This window comes from Elephantulus edwardii, unplaced genomic scaffold (assembly GCF_000299155.1).
Source record: "Elephantulus edwardii isolate Elephantulus edwardi_28Jun2011 unplaced genomic scaffold, EleEdw1.0 scaffold00059, whole genome shotgun sequence".
Taxonomy (NCBI): domain Eukaryota; kingdom Metazoa; phylum Chordata; class Mammalia; order Macroscelidea; family Macroscelididae; genus Elephantulus; species Elephantulus edwardii.
The window spans coordinates 4,171,908-4,180,638 of record NW_006399809.1 but is presented as its reverse complement, the minus strand read 5'-3'; positions in this window follow the sequence as shown (position 1 = coordinate 4,180,638).

The following is an 8,731-nucleotide window of genomic DNA, read 5'->3' as shown; positions in this document are numbered from 1 at the left end:
CCCCTTGCCCCAAACCCGCCCCCAACCTCCAGTCCTGGGGTGTCTCCTTCTCGCCTGATGCTCCACCTCCAGCCAGCCTTTCCCCGCCCCCGGCCGTCCGGCTGTCCCTTTGCCCCAAACCCGCCACCAACCTCCAGCCCTGGGTGATTCCTCCCCGCCCCAATGCTCCAGCCAGCCAGCCTGTGTCCGCCCTGGCCTCCCGGCTGGCCCCTTGCCCCGCCCTGACCCCCAGATCCGGGGAGACGCCTCCTCGTCCTCGGTGACCTGCTGCGCGATTCTCTGTTCCTCTCATTTTAGTTCGCACGTTTGCGGGTCTGTCCCCTCACGTCAGGATTGAGGAACTGAGAGGCGCGCGATGCTGGCGATGCTGGCGAGGGTCTTGGTTCAGAGGAGAAGTGACCTTCTTCCCCGCCCGGGCTACGGGAGGGGGCTGTGGAGCGGCCGTCTGCGATCAGGTACACTGCGAGGCACGTCGGGGCGGCAGGATCCGCCGTCCGCTCTTCCCGCCTCCGTGCCACCTCGCTCTGTGCCCCTTGGCCCGTGGCGCCGCCCCAGGGCCGGGGGCGCCTCTGGGCCGGACTCCCTGCCTGTGAACCTGTCGCACGCCTACACCCTACTCTCCTCTGCCACCTTCATTTCAATGATGCATGCTCTGCAATATTTCAGAAACAGAATAGTTTCTGGTCCTTGTTTTAAGTAACTTAGTGCAGAGGCTGTGCTGCACCCTTTTCCTTCCAGTTCTCATTAAGAGGAAACTAGAAAGGAGGAGGGTGTTAGGAAGCGGATACAGATAGATGTCTCTTACCCTCCCTGAGACATTCACGTTGCATATATGTCCTTGACAAATCCAAGGTGTTCTTATGTTTGTTTATTTAAAAAAGAAACAGAGTTCTTTTATTATTTCCCCTTAATTCTTGTAAAAACCCTAAACCCAGACTTTAAGCACTAGGCTGCGGATATAGACACCTGGCCTGGAGTGGAAATGAGGCTTTGAGCACAGAATTGAGAGGGGAGGTGGCTCCTGCTGCTCTGATGGGACAACGTGCAGTCTGAGTCTATGTCCTTGTACTTCTCGGTTTGAGCTTCCATGAAAATATGGACCTGCTAGGAAATAAAAAATTTTTAAAGTTTGCAAGAAAAAAAGTAACAAATAGGATGAAACAAACAACAATGAGTAATCTTGTCAGTATTCAAAGTTTGGTTCAGAAAATCAAGGACTGCAATCTTCAATATGGATTGAAGCTCACCATCAAGAAAACAAAGACTCTCACCACTTGGCTGATTGGCAGCATTATGATAGATGGTGAAGAGATTGAGATTGTTAACAGCTCTAGTTCGCCTCTCTCCACAGTCATCACTCTTGGGACCAGCAGCCAGGAAATTAAAAGATGAATTGCACTGGCAAAGTCTGCTTTCAGAGACCTCTCCAGAGTACTGAAGAGCAACAACATTAGTCTGGAGATTAAGGTGCTCCTGCTCCAGGCCATAGTCTTCGCAGTTGCGTGCTATGCATCAGGATAATGACTAAGGTTGATAGAGAATTGATGCCTTAGAGCTATGATACTGTAGAGTGTTGACTATACCATGGACTGCCAAGAGAATGAACAGGTGTGTCCTAGAAAGGGTGAAGACAGGTTGCTCCTTGGAGGCAAGGATTCTGAGGCTTCATCTGACATACCTTTGCTCCAGTTGCAAGAAGGGACTGGTCCTTGGAGAGGAACATCATGCTTGGAAGTGCAGAGGGATGGAAAACGAGAGGGAGACGATGAGATGAATTGATACAGTGATGGGTAATGAGGGTAAGGGTGTCAGAGACAGTAAAGTGGGCACAGAATAGAACAGGTTTCAGGGCTGTTGTACATAAGTCGCAAGTGACTTGACAGCACATAACAACAATAACAACAACTCAAATCCTTTAACATCTTGGAGCAGAAATACAGGCCTGACATAGATGCCTTAGGAAAGTAAATAAGATGTAATGTTTCCTATGAGCGGATCATTGAAACTTTGAAACTCTCATAAGTTTTAAGTTTGTACTCAGGAGTTGAAGTCTTCTCTAATTAAGAAGACTTCACTGTCTTCTTGTTAAGTGCTATTGAGCCCACTACAACTTATAGCAACCCTATGAACAATAGATCTGAATCTCTGCCATCCTTATCATCCCTGATGCACTTGAGCCCATTGCTTTCTTTCACTTATTCTGTACATTTCCAAACATGGTGTCTTTCTCCAAGGAATAACCTCTCCTACCAACATATTCAAAGTATATGAGATGTAACTTTGTGCCCCGGCCCGTGGGGATCTTCAGCGGTGACCCTAGGAGGGAAAGAACAAGAAGGGGGGGGGGACAGGAGGCACAAAAAGCAGGAAGACAAGTCGAATTTCCGATCAAGTCTCCATTTTATTGAAAGCACTTACAGCTTATATAAAGAAGCACAATGGGGGAGGAGAAGTACGCAGTGGGGGAGAATAACATGTCGTTTCCAGTAAGCTGAAAGTTATCTGGTAAACAGAAACTTAGCAGGGCGTTCCCAGTAAACCAAAACCTATCCTCCCAGGGTGGGGCAACATGTCCAGACATGTCCTTAGAGAATTACAAAATGGCTCCAGAGAATTACAAAATGGCCTCAGCTAGGTAGAACAAGCTGCTCCCAGCAACTTTGCTATCCTTACCTCACAAAGAGTACTCTGGTTACAGTCCAAGACCTATCTGTTCTTTTGACACTCCACGGGATATTTAGCACTCTTCTCCCGTACTGCAACTTAAAGGCATCGTTCTTCTCCTGTCATCCATATTTATTGTCCAACTCTCAGATGCATAGCAGGTGACTGCAAAGACTATGGCTTGAATCAGGCACACCTTAGTTTTTAAACTGACATCATTGCTCTTCAAGACGTTTGAAAGGTCTCCAACACTTTCCCAATGCAGTAAGTCTCTTGATCTCCTGACTGCTAGTACAAAGAGTTGATTGTGGTTCCAAGCAAAATGAAATTGCTTACAATTTCAACCTTTATTTATTATGAGGCTGCCTATTGGTCTAGTGGTAAGGATTTTGTTCTCCACTGCCTTAAACCTTTGTAGTGCACAAGGGTTAGGTGGTTGTTGATGTTATTGATTGCCATCAATCCGGGGTTGACTCAGAGCAACTATGAACAAAAGACCTAATTCCTTTCTGTAGTGTTTCTCCGAGTTCATAGAGTTTCCAGAAGCATGTGGTTTAGGAAGTGGATGCTACTCCTACTTCCCAACGTGTTTTACAGCTGGGAACTCCACTAAACACTGTCCACAATGGGAAACCATTATGATGTTTGATATCCTCATGGTACAAGGTTCAGCATCATAACAAACCCAGGTTACCTCATATAGCACATTGACAAAGAGTGATGTGTAAAGTGGAAGAATGTTCCTCTAGATATAACGGCATTAGTCTCACTTAGCAGTGCCTAAGTGTTGTAGAGTTGAATATTACTCAGAGTAGGCTTTGCACAAAAGACCTGAAACCTGTATATTTCTGTACATTAATAAGAGAGTTTGTAGTTTCCAGAGGCATCTGGTTTAGGAAGTGGATGCCACTCCTGCTTCCCAATATGAATCAATCTGGAAGCTCATCCAACCACTCTACATAATGGGTAAACATTATGGTATTTGACACGACTATGGAATAGTGTTCAGCATCACAGCAACTCCAAGTTGTTCAGTACAGCAAATAGACAAATGATTGTTATGTGATTCCAACTCATAATGACATGAATAACAGCTCTGAATCTTGCTGTATCACGCAACCTTCCCCATCATCTCTGTCATGCTCAAGTAATTGTGGTAGTCACTGTGTCAGTGTATCTTGTTGAGGTCTTCTTCTTCTCTGATGCTCCACCTTTGCCAGCATGATGTCTCTCTCCAAGGATAATTCCTTCTGAGAATATGCCCAGAGTAAGTAAGATGGAATTTCACCATCATTGCCTCTAAGGAGCACTCTGTTTGCACTTTCTTCAAGGCAGATTGATTAGTTCTTTTGGCAGTACATGGTATATTCAATACTCTTCACAAAGACTACAATTCAAAGGCTTCAGTTCTTTGGGGTTCCTTATTCATTGTCAAACTTTCAGTTGAATAGGAAACAATTGAAAATGCCATGACTTGGATCAGTTACATGGTGGTCTTTAAGTTGACATCCTTGCTCTTTAGAATTTTGTAGAGATTCTTAACAGCAGGCTTCCTCAATTCAACATATATTTTGGTTGCTTGACTACTGGTTTGGTGGGTGCTGATTGTGGATCCAAGTAAAATGAAATCATTGACAACTTCATTCTTTTCTTCATCTGTGATGATGTGTATTGAAGATTTTTGTTTTCTTGATATTGAGATGTAGCTGATAATGAAGGCTGTAGTCTTTGATCTTCTTCACTAAGTGCTTCAAGGCTTCTTCACTTTCTACAAGCAAGATAGGAGATATAAGTATATACTCTTCAAAGGATTCTAATGAATCCTTTAATTGATGTTTCCTCCCATAAATATTGCAAGGCATAATGGGGCATTGTGGGCCAATAAGTGCCTTGACTGTAAAATGCTTGCCTGAGGAGTTTGGCCTGTTCCTCAGCATAATGAATATAGACCTAAGATTAGTGTTTTTTTTCAATTCTTTTTCTTCCTTTTTATCCACTTCACTCCATGATGTCCTTCTCCAATAACATGCCAAAAATATATGAAGTGAAGCTTTGTCATCTTTGCCTCCAAGGAACACTTCATTAAAAATCTTTCTGGGGAGCTCTGGTGGCCTAGTGGCAAGGAGCTGCAACTACAATCCCAGAGGTACATGGTTCGAATCCACCAGATGCTCTGCTGGGGAAGAAGGGACAATCTCCTCCTGTACCAGTCAGATCTGATTTGACAGTACACTCACACAAAAATAATAAAATTTTTTTAAAAAAGGATTTTTAAAAAAAAATCTTTCTGTCTGCTCTTTCGGCAGTCCATGTGATATTCTGTGCTCTTCTCTAACACTACAACTCAAAGGCATCAATTCTTCTTCTTTCATCCTTATTCATGCAGCTCTCAAATGCATAGGAAGTGATTTAAAAGACCATGGACTCAATCTGGCACATGTGTTAGTCCTCAAACTGACATTGTTGCTCCTCAGTAATGTGAAGAAGTTCCTGACTGCTGTCTTTCCTAATGCAATACCTCTCCTGACCTCCCAACTAAGGTAGTTTTAATGTTTTCTCCATCTACCATGATTTTGTCTATTGATCTAGTGGTCAGACTTTTTGTAATCTTCATGTTAAGATGTGTTTCATATTGAAGGCTGTAATCTTTGATTACTGCATCAAGTGCTTCAAGTATTCCTCACATTCAGGAAGCAAGTTTACATCATTTCTATAATGCAAGTTGTTAATTGTCTCTCTCTTCAGTCCTGATGCCACATTCTTCTTCATAGAGTCCAGCTGATCAAATGATTTTTCAGCACACAGACTGAATATATACGGAGAAATGATACATCCCTGATACACACCTTTTCTGATTTTAAACCATAAAGTATTTCCTTGCTCTGTTTTGACAATAACCTCTTGATCTAGGTATAGGTATCACATGAGCACAATTAAGAGTTCTGGGATTTCAATTCTTCTCAATGTTAGCTATAATTTGTAGTGGTGCACACAGTCACATCTATATTTTAATATATTAATTTGTATTAAGCCTGGATCAACAACTCATGATAAATATGGTAAATCCACTGACTGGCCTATGGCTATTTCATAAGACACCAACTTATGAGGACCAGTAGGAATGACTCTATCAAGGTACCATCAAGTCAACGGCGTCTCCTAGCGACACTATGAACAACAAATCTAAACCTTGTCCTATCCAGCACATTCTTCGTGAAAGCTGCTCAAGCCCATTCATTGTGTTGTAATTATGTCAATCCATCTCTTTTAACATCTTCCTCTCTTTCACTGACCCTCCACCTTTCCCAGCATTGTTTCTCTTTCCAAGGACTGGCCCTTTCAAACCACATCCCCAAAGAATGGGACATGAAAGTTCACTATCCTTGCCTCTGAGAAGAACTCTGGCTGTACTTCCTCCAATATTGATTTGTTTGTTCTTTTTACTGTCCATGGTATATCACACATTCTTCACTAACCCTACAATTCAAAGATTTTACTTCTTTGTTGATCCTTATTCATTGTCCAACTTTCAGTTACACAAGAAATAATTGAAAATACCATGGCTTTGATCAGTCACACCGTAGTCTTCGAACTATCATCCTTGCTCTTTAGAACTATGTAGAGGTCCTTGACAGAAGAATTCTCCCATCCAATATGAATTTTGATTTCTTGTCTGCAACTGCCATTGGTATTGATTATGGATCTAAGTAAAATGAAGTCACTGACAACTTCGATGTTTTTTCATCTATCATGATGTGCTCTGTTGGTCCAGTGGTGAGGATTTTGTTTTACTGATGGCTAAGAAGACTATAATCTTCGGTCTTCTGCAGCAAATGCATGAAGTCTTTCTAATTTTCTGCAAGCAAGGATATTCCATTTGTATAACACAAGTTGTTATTTAGTCTCTCTCAATCCTGATGCCACATTCTTCTTCATATAGTCCAGTTTCTCAAATATTTTGCTTAGTAGACTGACTGAATATATATGGAAAAAAGATTATGGCCCTGATGCACCTTTTTCTGATTTTAAACCATACAATATTCCCTTGTTCTATTTGGACAGCTTCTTCCTGGTGCATATAGATTTCTCATGCACCACTGTAAGAGATCCATATTTATCCTCATTCCAAAAAAAGCTGATCGAACAAAGTACAGAAATTATCAAACAACAGCATTAATACCAGCAATCAAAATCTTGCTGAAAATTTAAACAAATGACTAAAATAGTATATCAACAAATAAATTCCTGAAATTCAAACTAGGTTCTGAAGAAGCCATAGAATGAGGGATATCATTGCTGATGTCAAATGTATCTTGACTGAAAACAGAGACTACCAGAGAGATGTTTACTTGTATTTTATTGATTATGCAAAGGCATTTTACTGTGTGTGTGTGGATAATAACAAATTATGGATAACATTGAGAAGCATGGGAATCTTAAAGCACTTAACCTTTATAGCATGACACTTAAGTTCATTAAAATGAGTGGCAGGGATGCTTGCTTCGGCAGCACATATACTAAAACTGGAACAACACAGAGATTAGCATGGCCCCTGTGCAAGGATGACACACAAATTTGTGAAGCATTACATACTAAAAAATAAATAAAATTAGTGACAGGGCCTGCACCCACATCAGATCCATTGAAGATGAAAGTTTCATTAGTTGTATCTTTATAATATCATTGGTCTGTTTCACCAATCTGGAACAGTGAGAGTAGTAAGGGTGATGGAACCACTGAAGAAAGAGATATGTTTCATAAATATCAGTGATCACTTGTTCAGTAAAGTAGGTGCCTCACATCAGTCATTGCAAAGGATGACCAGTACCCTCTAAATGATAATGATATTTTCCAGCAGTTTCTTAGTAATGAAAGTTTCTGTGATTTAGGATCTAGAAAAAGTGTCTATATTTGCAAATCATGACTAAAACATGTTTATAACTATTGAAGGAAGTTAGCTGAATGAAATGCATTGTCAAATGGTATAGAGAGAGTACTTCCATTATGAGGGTTGACAGACTTTATCTGGGTTTTTCTCAGGACAAATAGAGCCTCATCACCCAACCTGCAGCTTTCCCAAAGTATCTCCAAAGATATTTGTGAGGAGTTTCATTAGTTTTTCTCTGCCCAAATGTTCCTTCACTTGAAAGATCATGACCAAAAGATATTTGAGTCCTTGGATTTCATTGGTTTTGAATCTAAACATTTCCAAAAGAAAGCATCCTATTACTTTTACAACCCTGCCCTTTCTGTCATTCTTCTTTTTATCGAGAGCTTGATCTGATGACTAGCCAAGGCATGTCAAACAAGTTTCCTGTTAAGGATTTTCAATTAGTAAGCCGGTAGGCATCTTTATAAGGTTGTTGCTGCAAAGGTGACATTCGTTATGAATAGAAAAGTTCTGACACTCAGAAAGGGCTGAAACACTCAGCATAAGAAATTCTTACCCTGTTTGGAGGCATGGAATGAAAAAAAATTATACATAGTTGGCAGACTCATTATTTTGAGTATAAAGAGAAGACTCATTATTTCCCCCAAATGTCATTCCAAGAAATCAATGAGCCTTCTTTGCTGAGTATATTTGGCTCTCCATGTTAAACAGACTTGGAGCAAAAGGGCTATCAAGACAGGTGGGTACAACAAGTCTGCTGTTGCAATAAAGAGGTAATTGAGAAGTGGCATGTGTGATGGTCTCCCCACCCTCTACCATCAGGTTGGCTCTGTTTCATGGTGACCTTCTGTCAGTTTCAGAGGTTGTACATCTTTCTTCTATGACACACTTTGTGGATTTGAATCATCAACCTTTAGTTTGACAGCAAACATGCAGTGCTCTGTGCTACCAGAGCTCCTTTTCTAGTTGCCATATCAGCTAAATAGTCTCTTTAATTTCTTTTTTTAAGTTATTATTAAATTTTATTAATTTAGTGAACATTTACAGAGATTTTGGGTTTTCATTCATTCATTGTTGCACTGTTTTCTGTACTCACCTCCCCAGTTCATTCTTCATCCCCCCCTCCCCGAATGTCTGTTTTAATTGTCCAATTGCCACAGTTCTTGTCGAAGCCAG